Consider the following 16203-nt stretch of genomic DNA (forward strand, 5'->3'; position numbering starts at 1 on the left):
TTATGTGTTTTATCATTAGAGTAGATATATATTTTGTTGTAGTTGTATGTTTTAATTCCTCAGTCACAGCTCTTCCTTACTTCTCCCATACAGTTGAGAAGTGTGTTGTGCAAGTCACTACAGTAGGAGAGGAGAGAAGAAAGAAGGAAGGGAGAGGATAAGAAAGGGAAGGAAGATTGCTGTAAAATGGAAAAGATGAAATGGAAGAAAGACAACCCCGAACACGTTTGAATACATCAGGATAAAAACTGAATTAGCTAAAAAAAAACAATAAAAGAGAATATATGTTAGTAAAAATGCAGAAATTTGAACTTGAGGGCGAAAGAAGATGTGGTTTATATAAATGAGCATAGAAACATTAAAACTGAGATTAAAATATGGTAAAAGAATATTTTGGCAGAAATTGTAATTGAGTAAAATGTAGAATAGAATAGAATAGAATTTTATTGGCCAAGTGTGATTGGACACACAAGGAATTTGTCTTGGTGCATTTGGATATGTTAAGTTAAGGTGTATAAGATATGGTATGGCCAATACTCTGTTCATAAACAATGTGTGTGTGTGTGGGGGGGATCAATAAAAATTGGTTTACAATTTTCTTGAAAGAGTGAATCCCACCCTATGTCATGTGCAGAACTCAAAGGCCAACCGACTCCAAATGTAGGATTACATTTCTCTCAGCTCAGAATATATCCAGGTTTCTGGATGTGACACCTTGTTCATCACGCTGGGCTCTAAGAATCAGTTAGCACTGCTGCTGTTGTGCCACCTTTCCTGATACATAACGTCCATGCCTCAGTTTCTTAATCCCATTTCTGGGCTGACAATAGAGTTCCCCAGATTTATGGTTCTGCGGGACTTTAATCTCCCTTCGCTAGGAATAGAATCTGAAGAGGGTTCAGGAGTTCATGGTCACCATGATAGCCGTAAGTCTATTCCAGGCCATCCAGAGCCCAGCACAGGCCAGTGATCACATTCCCGATCTAGTAATCCTATTGGAGCAATGGTTATGTGATCTAAACTTGGAGAAATTTTGCTGTCTGCCTTGCACTTGTCAGATCATGCAATCAAGTTTGCGGGTCCCAAGGAACTAAAGACTTGTTTAGAAAGCTCACTATTGAGGTGGATGTACCTTCTCTTTTCTCTGCTTGGGGTCTGTATATACTCTTAGTTTTAATCCTCTCCATTTTAATGCTGATTTTTCTATTTTTAAATGTTTCTTTTTATACAGACATTTTCCTTTTTACTGACTATTGTATGCTGCCTAGAGAAATGGGCAGCTATATAAGCACGGAGTAAAGAGTTGGTCTCTGACAGAAAACCACTTGAAGAAACTAGAAGCATTTGAAAGGTGGATTTACAGACGGCTGTTGCGTATAAGCTGGGCTGACAAAATCAGAAACGAGGAGGTGATAAGCCGCCTGGGAAAGCCAAGGGAAATCATCAAAGCCGTTAAAAAGCAAAAGTTAGAATATTTTGGACATGTGAAGCGACACCCAGAAAAATACGGCATCCTTCACTTAATCCTCCAGGGAAAGAGTGAAGGCAAATGAGGTCCAGGCAGAAGAAGAACGTCATGGCTTCAAAACCTAAGGGACCAGTTTGGACAAAACTCAGCAGCACTTTTTCATGTGGCTGTTGACAAAAATAGGATTGCCAACATGATCGCCAAGGTCCGATGATGGATATGGCACAACAAGAAGAAGAAGATATAAATGTGGTTAATTAATAATACAGTTTTTCTTCTTTGTTTTGGCTTTTTGTATAAACTGGTTTGGTTTATAAACTATGGGTTTTAACTAAGTATATGCTAACACAGCCAACTGTAGTAATGCAGCTGTGACCCCCTACTATATCTCCTTGAATGTGGAGATGCCCCCTCTGACTTAGAATCTGGATGGGACAAAACAGGCAGATATGTCTGTCTTTCTCCTCATATCAAACTAGTTTGCTAGTCTCTACAAAGGCCTGGTTCATACATTATATTAAACCATATTATGGTTTGCCAAATTTTTGTTATAGAATTTTTTTGCATTAATTTCTATCTAAGTTCAAAATATAGTTTATCATAATGTGTAAATCAGGGTATTATAATTTCAATAGACCTTGGTTAAATAAAAATGATTTGATGTGATATATGAACATAGCCATTGAGAATACTAGCTCTTGTTAAATAGACTGACCTTGAATTGGTTGGCCTGTGGTTTTATTTGTCAAATTATTAATGAGCCAGTTGAAAAAAAAAAAAAGATCTAAGAGATAACATTAAACCTTTTAATTATAACCAACAATAAATGGAGATCTTGACCTTAGAAGAATCTTACCAAAGTTAAAAGAAAATTGTTTTCCTTCTGATTCTGCTGAGTGCTCTCTCATGTGTTACAAATTAAGATTGTGAGTTCTCTTTTGATGCTAATGACTATAAAATGAATAATGCACTTAAGAGTTTCATGACGTTCCTACCGAACCAAGCTTGCAGTGAAGTATCAGAAATGACTGATGTCATCTCTATTTATAAAGCATGCTTGGAATAATGATGCTTCTTTTAGACACGTCTGCAAGACCATTTATGCAATGTTTTGACATTACCTGTTAAGAGAAACAATTGCCTCATTTCAGAGACTGAAGCTGACAATTACAACAACTGTGATGAAGTGTTTAGCAGAAAAATAACAAAATGCAAGGTCCTATAAACATAGGAAAGCTTTTTGTTAGAGGCAGGGATCAAGAAACCAAGAAGGACAAGACAAGTTCAATGAAACAAGCCAAAGATGTACAGGAAAAAAAGTACTTAGAATAGTTATGTATACCTACACAGATTCTAGAAATATAGGTGTCCTGCAAAGCAAGAGATTCCACAAAGAGGAATAAAACATTAGGAGCTCTAATCTCGATAGCTGTAAGGTAATTGCTCTATATGCTAAGACCTGAGGCTTCTCCTGTATTATACAGTTGTTTGCAATTTATAAAACAGCAGGAGATTATCTGGTCATGTAAAATCTTTGCACTGCATTTCAAAGCTTGTACTTTTAACAGTCAGTCAGTATGTGCTTCATTGATTACACACAAGCCTTTGATTATGTCAATCACATCAAGCTGTGGAATGTGCTCATTAAAATGGGAATCCCAGAACATCTCATTGTTCTCATGAGAAAAGTATATACAGATCAGGACTCCATGTGAGTAGAACATGGAGAAAAAGATAGCTCCGAGTTGGGAAATGAGTGCAACGGGGCTATATATTCTCCCTTTATTTAATTCAGCCAATCTATATGCTGAATAGCTGTTTAAAAAGCTTGACTGGAAGATGAGCATGGATTTAAAACTGGAGGAAGAAGCATCAATAATGTGTGCTATGCTGATGGCACTGCGGCGATAGCCAAAAATGCAAAAGATCTGTAAGTTCTATTAATGAAAGTCAAAGATCACAGTGGAAAAATGGGCCTACAATGAAATGTAAAGAAGATCAAACAAATTCAATTGATAGAACAGTCTGCCTTGGAACTGACAATGAAGATATCAAAATGTTTGATATGTTCTGCCTTTTACGATCAAATATCAACAGTAAAGGAACTAGCAGTTAAGAAATAATACGACAGACCAACGCTTAGTAGAACAGCCATGAAGTCTTGGAAAATGGGTTCAAATGCTGTCATATGTCTATATGCACAAAGATCAGGATCATGAAAGCTACCAAATTCTTTGTGACACTCTCTGGAAGTGAAAGATAGATGTTGAAGAAGTGGAATAGGAAGAATATTGATGCTTTTGAATTTTGATGTTGCAGAAGATTCCTGAGAATAACAGGCACAGCCAATAAAACAAATGAATCATTAATTAAATCAACACCGAGTTCTCCCTTGAGGCACAAATGACCTGGCTCAAGTTATCCTACTCCTCCGGATACATTGTGCAAAGACCACGTTCTCTGCAGAAGGCTCGAACACCATCACTCTGCTAAACAAATAATTCCCACAACACTGTCAAACTATTTATTAAATCTGCACTACTATTAATCTTCTCATCGTTCCCATCTCCTTCCACTTATGACTGTAACTTTGTTGCTTGTATCCTTATGATTTATACTGATATTGATTGTTTCCTGATTGCTTAATTGTAGCCTATGACTATCATTAAAAGTTTTATCATTAAGTGTTAAATTTGTACCCTATGACTATCATTAAGTATTGTAAGTGTTGTACCTTGATGAAAGTATCTTTTCTTTTATGTACACTGAGAGCATATGCACCAAGACAAATTCCTTGTGTGTCCAATCATAGTTGGCCAATAAAAAATTCTCTTCTCTTCTCTTCTCTTCTCTTCTCTTCTCTTCTCTTCTCTTCTCTTCTCTTCTCTTCTATTCTATTCTATTCTATTCTATTCTATTCTATTCTAATGTGAGGTTGACCATAGCAATGTGAATGGACTCAGTTACAGCAGCAGTGAATGCAACTTTGGAAGATTTGAAAGAACAAGTTAGGGAGAGATCGTCAAGGGAAAAATTCTATTTCCATGAGCACGAAGTGTCAACAACTTGATGCTACATAATAACTTTAGCAGTTGTTTTTATTTTATTAGAATTCAAGGCAACAGGCAGAATAATGTAATTATTATTGTTGAAATGGTTTCCTCCTCCAGTGGAAGCTATTAAATCTAAGTTTACTACATTTACCAGCCTGGAGACTGAAACATAAAGAATGGTTGCTGGAATTGGGTACGTCTAGTTTAATGAAAAGAAGGACTAGAGATGCCATGATAGCAATGTTCCAATATTTAAGGGGCTGCCACAAAGGAGAGGGGTCAACCCAGTGGTGAAATCTGAACCAGTTTACTATCGATTCCCTGGCTGCGCACTGTGTGAGTGCATGCGCAGTGCACACTATGCACCACGCACCAAATGCAAAGTGTGTTTGCACGCAGTGAGCACCAAAAGGAGGCATGGAGTAAGTAGAATGGCACACGTGGGCGGAGGTGAACAAAGGTGGCACACAACCTTTTTTTCTTACTTTTAAAAGCATTTTTTTACAACCTATTCGGCCGAATAGGTTGTAAAAAATGCTTTTAAAAGTGAAAAAAGGCTCTGACGATCGTGCGGCTCAGATGGGATCATCAGAGCTTTTTTTTTACCTTTTAAAAGCATTTTTTAAAAGAAGCGGGGAAGCGGGTGACCGGGCATTGGGTGGGCATTGGGGGGGGAGGGATTTTTGCTACCCTTCTCCAAAGCACCCACCGCCATCGCTACCGGATTGGCCAATCTGGTCCAAACCGGGAGCATTTCACGCCTGAGTCAACTTATTCTCCAAAGCATCTGAAGGCAGGACAAGAAGCTAATCAAGGAGAGAAGCAACTTAGAATTTAGGAGAAATTTTCTGACAGAACAATTAATCAGTGGAAAAACTTGCTTCCAGAACTTGTGGGTGCTCCAAAACTTGAAGTTTTTAAGAAGAGACTGGACAACCATTTATCTGAAATGGTATAGGATTTCCTGGTTGAGTAGGGGGTCAGACTAGAAGACCTCCAAGGTCCCTTCCTACTCGGTTATTCTGTTAAACAGATTTGGGTTGCAAAAACTCTGATGACCACTAGATAGCCCCAAAGAGATAGTCATTTCTAATTCTCTACCACCTAGTGATTTTCCAGATTTAGGCAGCCCCAAACTATTACTCTTTGGTTGTCTGTTTCTCTTCCACTATCAAAGGGAAAATTAAATGGTAGATTTTTAATAAGATATGAATTGGAACTTCGGTGTCGAAAGTATATAAACTGTGAGTTCAAGCTCCGCCTTAGTCATGAAAGCCAGTGGGATGTCTTTGGGCCAATCATACTTTCTCAGCCCTACCCATCTGGGTTAGTTTTTAAATTTATGGGTTTTAAATGGGTTTTTATTCTAAATTTTTAATCTTGGCCAATTTAATAAGTTTTTTAATTGTATTTTAATCGTATTTATATTGTATTATTGTGTATTTTTTATCTGGCTGTGAACCGCCCTGAGTCCTTCGGGAGAAGGGCGGTATAAAAATTTAAATAATAAATAAATAAATAAATAAATTTGTAAAAATAATAAAGGGAGGATATAAAAAATAAACATACAACATGGGATTAACAGAATAAAAATCAAAGTTCATTCATTCATAATGCAGGATCACAGTATGAAAATACAAAGTAAACCACATTTTTTAAAAAAACTACACACTTCTCTAGAAATAGCACGAAATGAAGTCATGGTTGTTTTCATGCAAGCATGAGGCTCATTTTAAAATGCATTTTGTTCAAGGAAATCAAGGTTCAGGAAAAGGTGCCAACAATCTAGATAGAATAGTCTCACAGAGAAATGAGACAATTAGTTATAGAAAAAAAAACCTGAAAACACCTCTTAGGTCATCAATAATAACCTGTTTTCATGTGGTTAGTAGTCACGGTTAGCCTCCTGTGTATACCAGACAGGAAACATGATTAGATAAGATAATTCTACTTATTGTAAAACTACATTACCAGAATTTTACCACTCTGAAGTTCAGAACTCCCACCTACACTTTTAACTGCTGGATCAACTGCCGCAGCTCCTTCCTAAGTTTCTTCCACAGACTGTGAAGCCACCGAGGGGCTCCTGCCTCTCTCATCTGATTGTTACCTAAGCAGCTTCTCTTTCTTTGTCCTTCAAGGTTATCCATGCATTCCATTACATCAGTGAATTCTTGCATTTAGTCAGTCTCATGCTGTGGGAGAAACTTGCTTTCACCTGAGATTATCAGATATCTGAACAGACAAAGGAGGACCCTGAAAATTGGAAAGGAGGACAAGTGGGCTGCGGAGAGTGAAAGGAGGACACACGGTTTAATTTTTCGTGGTGTCCATGACAAAAATGACAGTGGAAAGATTGGGGGGGGAAAACCACAAACACTTGCCCTAACCTTAGATCTACATGTACGTGAAATTACTTTTCCCAGCATCAGAAAGACTGATTCCTCAATCAAAGTATTTATTTATTTATTTATTTATGTGCATCCTGCTTTTATTATTGTTATAGAAGGGTAGTGCGGTGGCTCACTGGTTAAGACGCTGGGCTTGTTGGCTGGAAAACCAGCAGCCCAGGTTCGAGAACAGAGTACCATGCGACGGGACAGGCGCCCGTCCTCCCCCCAGCTCCTGCCAACCTAGCAGTTGGAAGCATGCAAATGTGAGTAAATAGGTACTACTACTGGAGGAAAGGACTTTAAGGCGCCATGACATCATGCTGACCACATGATTGTGGAAATATCTCTGGACACCGATATCTCCATGACCTTGAAACGGAGATGAGCATTACCCCCTAAAGTCAGCAATGACTAATGGAATAAAATCCGCAGGGACTCCCTCCTCCTTTTATTATTTTTAGAAATCACTCAAGGCTGCAAACATTTTTTTCCACCAAATTTTTACTTTCAAGAACATATGCTAGAAATAATATAGAACTGACGATGACACTTCCAATTTCACCATAGGAATGTATGACAAATCACGTAAGCCACAGACTATGGTGATCATAGATGTGAAGTGGCTGGACTGAAGGCAATTGCTGGAATCAGGAAATAAATAACATAAATCTAGGCTGTTGATGGATGAGGGAAAAAACAAAGCAGACAACCTACAAGTCTCAATAGATGGAAGTTTCAATGACTACTGTTGTGAAAACAGCCTAAATTGTTTTTTTAAAAAAAGACACTCAAAAAGCCAGATAATATCAGATTTTGAGGTGATGCCTGTCAGATGGAGAACATGAGGACAAGTAGACACCTCTGCTTTCTCTGTTAACCCCATAGTACTTCCATTTAGCTCAGAGGTAGTCAACCTTTTTATACCTACTGCCCAGTTTTGTATCTCTGTTAGTAGTAAAATTTTCTAACTGCCCACCGGTTCCACAGTAATGCTCCGTGTATCGTCGTCTGCACATGCCTCTCGCGCATCGTGGATTGGGTTGGGGGGGGCGCCAGCTACCAGCTCTGCTTGTCTGTTACAGCTGGGTGGTGTGGGGGGAGATGCGCGAGCTATTCTGGGACGAGGCTTTTTTGTTTGCGGTCGCACTATAGCGCCATTTAGTTTCACTTACGTAACGTGAACTAAACTTATGTGCGGGCGATACAAATAGTATATTTTCAGAAATTTAAATTGTCACGGGGAATTTTATGAAAACCTAATGAAAATGTTTTTAAATAATGCTATGAAAATTTTTTAAAGAGTCAATTAAATAAAAAAAAGGAAAGTGTTTCACTATCGGACAAAACCCCGACCGCCCACCATGAAAGCTGGAACGCCCACTAGTGGGCGGTAGGGACCAGGTTGACTACCACTGATCTAGCTTCCTTACATAAAGGGCGAATTCTATTCTGTCAATGATTCTGTTATTCCCATAAGAACGAGCATGCTGATATTGATATTTTGGGCTAATGACTGTGATTTTAAAAAAGCTGTTTTCCAAAGCTGATTGTAAGAAAACCCAACACAACATACAGACATAGCACATTTCAAAGACAGGTAATCCTCGACTTCAGATCACAGTTGAGCCCAAAATTTCTGTTGCTAAGTGAGATATTTGTTAAGTGAGTCTTGCCCCGTTTTACAACCTTTCCTGTCACAGTTGTTAAGTGAATCACTGCAGTTGATAAGTTAGTAACACAGGTGAATCGGGCTTCCCTGTTGATTTCGCTGGTCAGTAGGTTGCAAAAGATGATCAAAAAAAAAAAATTTCCAGTGTTGGAGCATTCACAACTTCTGAAGGCAAGTCGTTCCACTTATTAATTGTTCTAACTGTCAGGAAATTTCTCCTTAGTTCTAAGTTGCTTCTTTCTTTGACCAGTTTCCACCCATTGCTTCTTGTTCTGCCCTCAGGTGCTTTGGAGAACAGCCCGACTCCCTCTTCTTTGTGGCAGCCCCTAAGATATTGGAACACAGCTATCATGTCTCCCCTAGTCCTTCTTTTTGTTAAACTAGACATACCCAGTTCCTGCAACCGTTCTTCATATGTTTTATCCTCCAGTCCCCTAATCATCTTTGTTGCTCTTCTCTGCACTCTTTCTAGAGTCTCAACATCTTTTTTACATCGTGGCGACCAAAACTGGATGCAATATTCCAAGTGTGGCCTTACCAAGGCATTATAAAGTGGCACTAACACTTCACGTGATCTTGATTCTATCCCTCTGTTTATGCAGCCCAGAACTGTGTTGGCTTTTTTAACAGCTGCTGCACACTGGTGGCTCATATCTAAATGGTTATCCACTAGGACTCCAAGATCCCTCTCACAGGTACTACTATTGAGCAAGGTACCACATATACGGTACCTGTGCATTTTGTTTTTTTTGCCTAAATGTAGAACCTTACTTTTTTCACTGTTGAATTTCATTTTGTTAGATAGCGCCCAATGTTCAAGTCTGTCAAGATCTTTCTGTAACTTGAGCCTATCTTCTGGAGTGTTGGCTATTCCTGCCAGCTTGGTGTCATCTGCAAATTTGATGAGTTCCCCATCTATCCCCTCGTCCAAGTCATTGAAGATCATGATCACATGATCTTGGGACACAGCAATGGTCATGAGTGTGAGTCAGTTGCCAAGCATCTGAATTTTGATCACGTGACCTTGGGGATGCTACAAAGGTCGTAAGTGTGAAAAATCACTTTTTTCAGTGCCATTGTAACTTTGAATTATCACTAAATGAATTGTTGTAAGTCAAGGACTACCTGTACTGAAATCCAAAGGAGGCTTAAGTATATGCATGTGGATGCACACAGACTGGTAGCACCAATAAAGGAGAATGTTTGTAGCTCAGGGATGATATGAAGGGTCCTTGGTGCTCTCTGAGCTTGCTTGTTTTCTTGCAGATGTTTCATTACCCAAACTAGATATCATCAGTGCTAATGAGGAGTGCGGTTTACTGCCAGTTTATATTTTGGTGCCTTGCCCTGTCAGTGTTGGTGGGGTTGGTCTTAGAGATTCGTTGGACGGGCTATTTACTGTTGGCTATACCCTTGATTGGGGTATTATTATTATTATTATTATTATTATTATTATTATTATTATTATTATTATTATTATTATTATTATTATTATTATTTGTATACCGCCCTTCTCCCGAAGGACTCAGGGCGGTTCACAGCCAGTAAAAAACACAATACATACAATACAAATTAAAAACTATATAAAAAACTGATTCAATAATGGCCTAAAATTTTTAAATACAGTTTAAAACCCCGTTTAAAACCCTGATTAAAACCCTAAAATAAAACTATGTTCAAGCTAGTCCTGCACGTCGAAACAACAGCATCTTCAGCTCGCGGCAGAAGGTCCGGAGGTCGGGGAGTTGCCGAAGCCCCGGAGGCAGCTCGTTCCAGAGGGCGGGAGCCCCTACAGAGAAGGCCCTCCCCCTGAAGGTCGCCAGCCAACATTGTTTGGCTGACGGTATCTGAAGGAGGCCCTCTCTGTGAGAGCGCACTGGTCGGTGCGAGGCTACTGGTGGCAGTAGGCGGTCCTGTAGATACCCCGGTCCTAAGCCATGGAGTGCTTTGAAGGTGATAACAAGCACCTTGAATTGGACCCGGAAGATCACTGGGAGCCAGTGCAGACTGCGCAGGAGAGGTGTCATACGGGAGCCACGAGGTGCTCCCTCTATCACCCGCGCAGCCGCATTCTGGACCAGTTGAAGCCTCCGGGTACTTTTCAAGGGGAGCCCCATGTAGAGAGCAGTATTGTTTACTTGATTTTATTTATTTTTATTTTATTTGTCAATCGTATATAAGATAACAGGTAAAAGTATAACCATAATTTGGAGACATGAAAAGAGTAAGTAAAAAGGAATATTAGGACAGGGACAATAGGCACACAGGTGCACTTATGCACGCCCTTTACAGACCTCTTAGGAATGGGGTGAGGTCCACAGTAGACAGTTTAAGCTTAAAGTTTTGGGGGGGTTGGGGAAGAAACTGTAGAGTCAGGTAGTACATTCCAGGCATTGACCACTCGGTTACTGAATTCATGTTTTCTGCAATCGAGTCTGGAGCGGTTTACCTTGAGTTTGTATCTATTATTTGCTCGTGTATTGTTGTGGTTGAAGCTGAAGCAGTCATTGACAGGTAGGATATTGTGGTAGATAATTTTATGTACTATGCTTAGGTCAGACTGAAGTCAGCATAGTTCTAAGTTGTCTAAGCCCTAAATTTGGAGTCTGGTGGCATAAGGTATTTTATTACGAGCAGATTAGTGGAGGACTCTTCTTGTGAAATATCTCTGGATTCTCTCAATTGTATTTAAGTCTGATATGCAGTGCCGGTTCCAGACAGATGAGCTGCATGGTCTAGCAAATGTTTTGTATGATCTAGTTAGTAGTACAATATTACCAGAGAAGAAGCTACGCAAGATTAGGTTAACAACTCTTAGTGCCTTTTTGGCAATGTTGTTACAGTGGGCTCTGGTCACTGTTGGTTTGAGGTTAACCTTGCAGGTTACTGTATGCTAACCTGGGTACAGAAATACTGGTAGCAGAAATAAAAACAATTTCAGCATGTATATAAAAACTGGAAGAGAGAGCGCTTGGCAGATTTTCCTAGGGAGAAAATTCTGCAACTGGGGTGCTTATGGATATTCTTTTCCCCCTGCATTTTTCTGCCTAGACTTCACTGATATTTACTCTTTGATCTTTTCTAAAAATAGATTGGTAAATGGACCCCTATATGCTAGTCTCAGGAAGGGGAAGAAGCAGTCCTTAAGAAAACCCAGCTATAAGCCATTTGTATTTTATTCAATCTGTATGATACATGTAAAAATAGCCATTGAACCTTTCTTGCAAGATTCCTGCAGGTTTTTCAAAGTTGCTTGTCCTTGGGCTGGAAGAGAGTGATCGGCCCAGAGTCACTCAGCTAGGTTTGTGCTTAACAAAACAATCTCCCAGTTTCAGTCTGGTGCCTTTAACCACTACCCCAAATTAGCTCTCCTTAGATTTTATTTGAGTAAAGTGGAGTAGTTTAAATTAGTTGGTTCTATGATGCATAAGGTGGGTGGGTTTTTTGGGGGGGCAAATGTTTACTAATTGTATTTTTATTGTCTTGTTTTTCTTTTTCTTTTATTGAACCCCAGCCAAATCCATTTGGCTTAGTAGATGCTATAAATACTATAAAATAAGCAAATAATAAAAATGTTTTTACTCTTTGAAAGCCTATAAGATTATTGTTTTAGATGCAACAGATTTCACAGTTATTCCACTGGAAATAATTTTGTTTGTTGCCAGGACATAGATCACTAGAGGGTGCTATGCCACATAGACTCAGATCAATTTTACCCTTCATTTAGGAAGGTTTATAAAATGTAAATATTGCTGATCCAGAAGATAATGCATCACATAGGCAGGGTTACGGCTGGGGAAAAAAGTTTTACCTTAGCTTTCTGCAAAAACAATTATGGCGATCAGACATAAATAAATCTCCCTAATCTATTGCAACACCACAATAGAAAATATGAAACACAAGTTAATAAGAACGGAATGCATGTAAACATAAGAAAACAAACATATATCACTAAAATGATAAAATAAAAGCAGGCAACCATTCATCCAAAAACTTGAGCATTCAGTTGGAGTTTAAATATTGCACTAAAATTGAGAACCATATGTAAATCTGTCCCAAGTGATGCAAATACATGGCTGACCTTGGTTAAGGTTTTATTTATACAATATTTTCTCTGCACAGGGAGGAAACGTTAAATATTTCATCTCAATCATCCTCACAAACTGCCCTCCCCCGGTATATCCTTCGTGAGCAAAAATCTACAGATACATACTGTAGAATCAGTTTTCAATAGTTTGAAATTTGGGAAGTATGTACTGCATAGAGTTGACATTCTGGCTTAAGAGGAACACTTTTCTGTCACCTGGAAGGGCCTTAATATGACTTTGTGTGAAACTGTCTAGCTTAGCAACAATTTCATACCAACTTGATGAGAAAATCGGGTTATCTCTGCAGTCATTCAGACAACTGCAAAGTATATAAATCTTTCCACTCCCCCCCACTTTCCCAGTCAGTTAGAACTGAAGAAGCTTCTTGGATGAGAAGCAAAAGGTTTTCAAAGAAAAAATAACCAAGAAAGCCCAGTTGCCTTTTGGAAAAGCACCTTTGGGACAACCATGACCTGGATGATTGAGAACCTTCATAGACACATCTGTAGGCCAGTAACTTGGAAAAAGCTGTCCTCCAGATTTCTCAGTTGGGTGGAAAGGAAATATTTGAGTTCCATACGGGTAATGTTAGACTCTGCTCTTGATGGGTTTTATGAAGCTCTCCACTCTTCATTTACATGGTACTGTGATAAGCCAACAACTGTGGTGACTTGAACTCCTAACAAATATGTTAGGGAAATACTAGTCCAGAAAAAACCTTGCTTTTGAAGTTTAATTTTCAGCCTAAAGGGAATAATAATATATGAAGGAATATTCAGTCATACAAACTGAAATTCTGCTGTGACCCCCAGTCTTTGGAATGACTCCCTGCCTGATGTGAAATCTGCTCCCATCCTGTTGGCCTTCTGGAAGATTATCAGAACTTGACTTTGCCTGCTAACCTGAGACGTTGGAGGTGGTTGGTGGAGTAACTGAGAAGAGGTAGCCCTTGTACTGATCTTGCCTTTTCTGCCTCTTGCCTTTTTTATCTAATGTATTTAATATTCTCTATATGTATGATTTTAATCATAAGCCACCCAGAATTGCTTTTCAGAGAGAGATAAGTGGCATATAAATTTAATAAAATAAATTATTACAGTTTATCTTCCAAGGTGAGAGAACATTTTTGTTCTTGTTGTGTTGACTATCTGTCCTATTATTGTGCTGTTTGGCCTGCAAGATACAAACACAATTGTTGGGCTTTAGAAAAGCTTGTAGCTTAACTGTTGTGACCCAGGCCCCAGTAGGTAGTAGGAAACTCAATGTAAAACAAACAAACTTTATTTGAACAGCTGAGAATTACTTCATTCTCAGCGTAGTTCAACTAAATTAAAGCAAATTCTTCCCTACACAAATTCCTCAGTCCTATCAGCAACCTTGGTCCAATTAGGCAAACTGCCAAAGGCTTTTCTTGGTAAAAGTTCAGAAGACACCAAGATAAATGCAAGTAGATGAAGCTATCAACGTTGTTTTCCAGCAAAGCCCAAACGCCTTTGCTAGTTTTTTTAAGCCTTATAGGAGGGGCCAATCATCTCTTGGCCCTACTCCCAAGTCATCCTCTTTACTTGAGCTGCTCTTGCCTTCTGGTAGCTCTTCTCATGCGTGCATTAGGAACAGGCTCCTCCTGTTCCTCTGCCTCACTACTGTCAGCTTCTGGAGGCTCTGGAATCTACACCTCACTCCCCGATGGCCCTAGCCTCACCTCAGCCTCCAACACAGAGCCCTCATCCGGACCCTCCCCAGCCTCCAGGACTGGCCCACGCTCTTCCTCAGCCTCATCGCTGTCCGACTCCATTGCCAGCTCCACAGGCTGCTGGCGGACCACAACATTACCCCCCTCTCTCTCCTGATGTCCAACCATTTAAGCCAGAGGTTCCCGACCCCTACTCCATGGACTGGCACCAGTCTGCGGCATGCCAGAAACTGGGCTGTGCAAACAAGCGAAGTTCCGTTCATGGGATGCAGGCAGTATGTGAAACCACATCCCCTTCAGTCCGCGGAAAAACCTCTCCATGGAACCGGTCCCTGGTGCCCAAAAGGTTGGAGGCCACTGTTATAAGCCATTTGAAATGTCTGCAGCTACTTTGTTCCAGAGAAAGGAGTCAGCAATAGGACAGTGAGGAACAATGAACTTTCTACCCAAATTCTGGCACAAATCATTTCTGTTTGGAATTTTATCTTTCTCTGTGGAATTTGATTCTATTTGTTTCTGCCTACTGTTCTAGCTTGTGCTGAGTCTTTCTGCATATTTTCTCTCTTTTCCCAAGTATTAGCCACCCCTCCTAGTTTTGCACCATCTGCTTGGTAAGTATTTCCTTAATTCCCTCAGCCATATCATTTATAAATTGCCTTTCTCACATTAGACGATTGCCAGTTGGATACCAAATAACGTTTATCTTTCTTCTTAAAACACACAGAGATTTTCATATGAACCCTGGAGAATTATTGATCATACCCAAAGGCTTATTTTATTAGATATTGCAGGAAGAGTGTAAACCTGTAAGTAGAAATATTGCTTCCTTGCACATCATGGTACATTGTGGTACAATTATAATACCAATCAATATCCTTTTTTGTCATAGAACAAAATAACATATTGTGAATGAAGTTTCCTTCTGCCTGATCAATTGGCTTAATGGTGCAACCCTAAAAAAAGCCACAATATGGAGGCTTATTTGCAAATAAGGGAATATTTAGGGCACAGATTCTTTTCCTTGCTAAGATCAGGTATTCAATGCATAAATGGAGGTTCCATTTCCTTTTCAATTTACTCCAACATGAATTATTTGTTTTAATCTCTCTTTAAAGCCACATTACCCCAAATCAGTATGATATGATATCTTGAGTAGATAAAATAGTAATTATCTATATTTATATCTTTTGATACCTGTCTGACACATTTGAACTTTAATGTTGGATGAGACTTCTGAGAATAAAGCTTGGTCTAGTGGTTAAGGCATCAGGAATATGCCCCATGGGAGGCCATGAGTTCAAAAACCTGTCTTCACTATGAAAGACCAAATTTTCTGTAGAAGGGTTTGGGAAAGGTGGAAGAAAAGAGAAGAAGAGGACAACCAGCAGCAGGCGGATGGCCTCAGTTACAGTGGTGATGAGTGCACCTTTGAAAAACCTGAAAGGAAGGTTTGGGAGAGATCACCATGGAGAAAAATCCAGGGGTGAAATCCAGCAGGTTCTGGAGAACCGATAGTGGAAATTTTGAGCAGTTCGGAGAACCGGCAAATATCATCTCTGGCTGGTCCCAGAGTGGGGTGGGAATGAAGATTTTGCAGTATCCTTCCCCTGCCACACCCACCAAGCCACGCCCACCAAGCCACACCATGCCCACCAAACCACGCCCACAGAACTGGTAGTAAAAAAATTTGGATTTCACCACTGGAAAAATCTATATGTGTGGTTGTTGAGTCAACAACAATTTGATGTCACATAGGTAAAGGTAAGGTTCCCCTCGCACATATGTTCTAGCCGTTCCCAACTCTAGGGGGCGGTGCTCATCTCCGTTTCAAAGCTGAAG

This window comes from Ahaetulla prasina, chromosome 7 (genome assembly GCF_028640845.1).
Source record: "Ahaetulla prasina isolate Xishuangbanna chromosome 7, ASM2864084v1, whole genome shotgun sequence".
Classification (NCBI taxonomy): domain Eukaryota; kingdom Metazoa; phylum Chordata; class Lepidosauria; order Squamata; family Colubridae; genus Ahaetulla; species Ahaetulla prasina.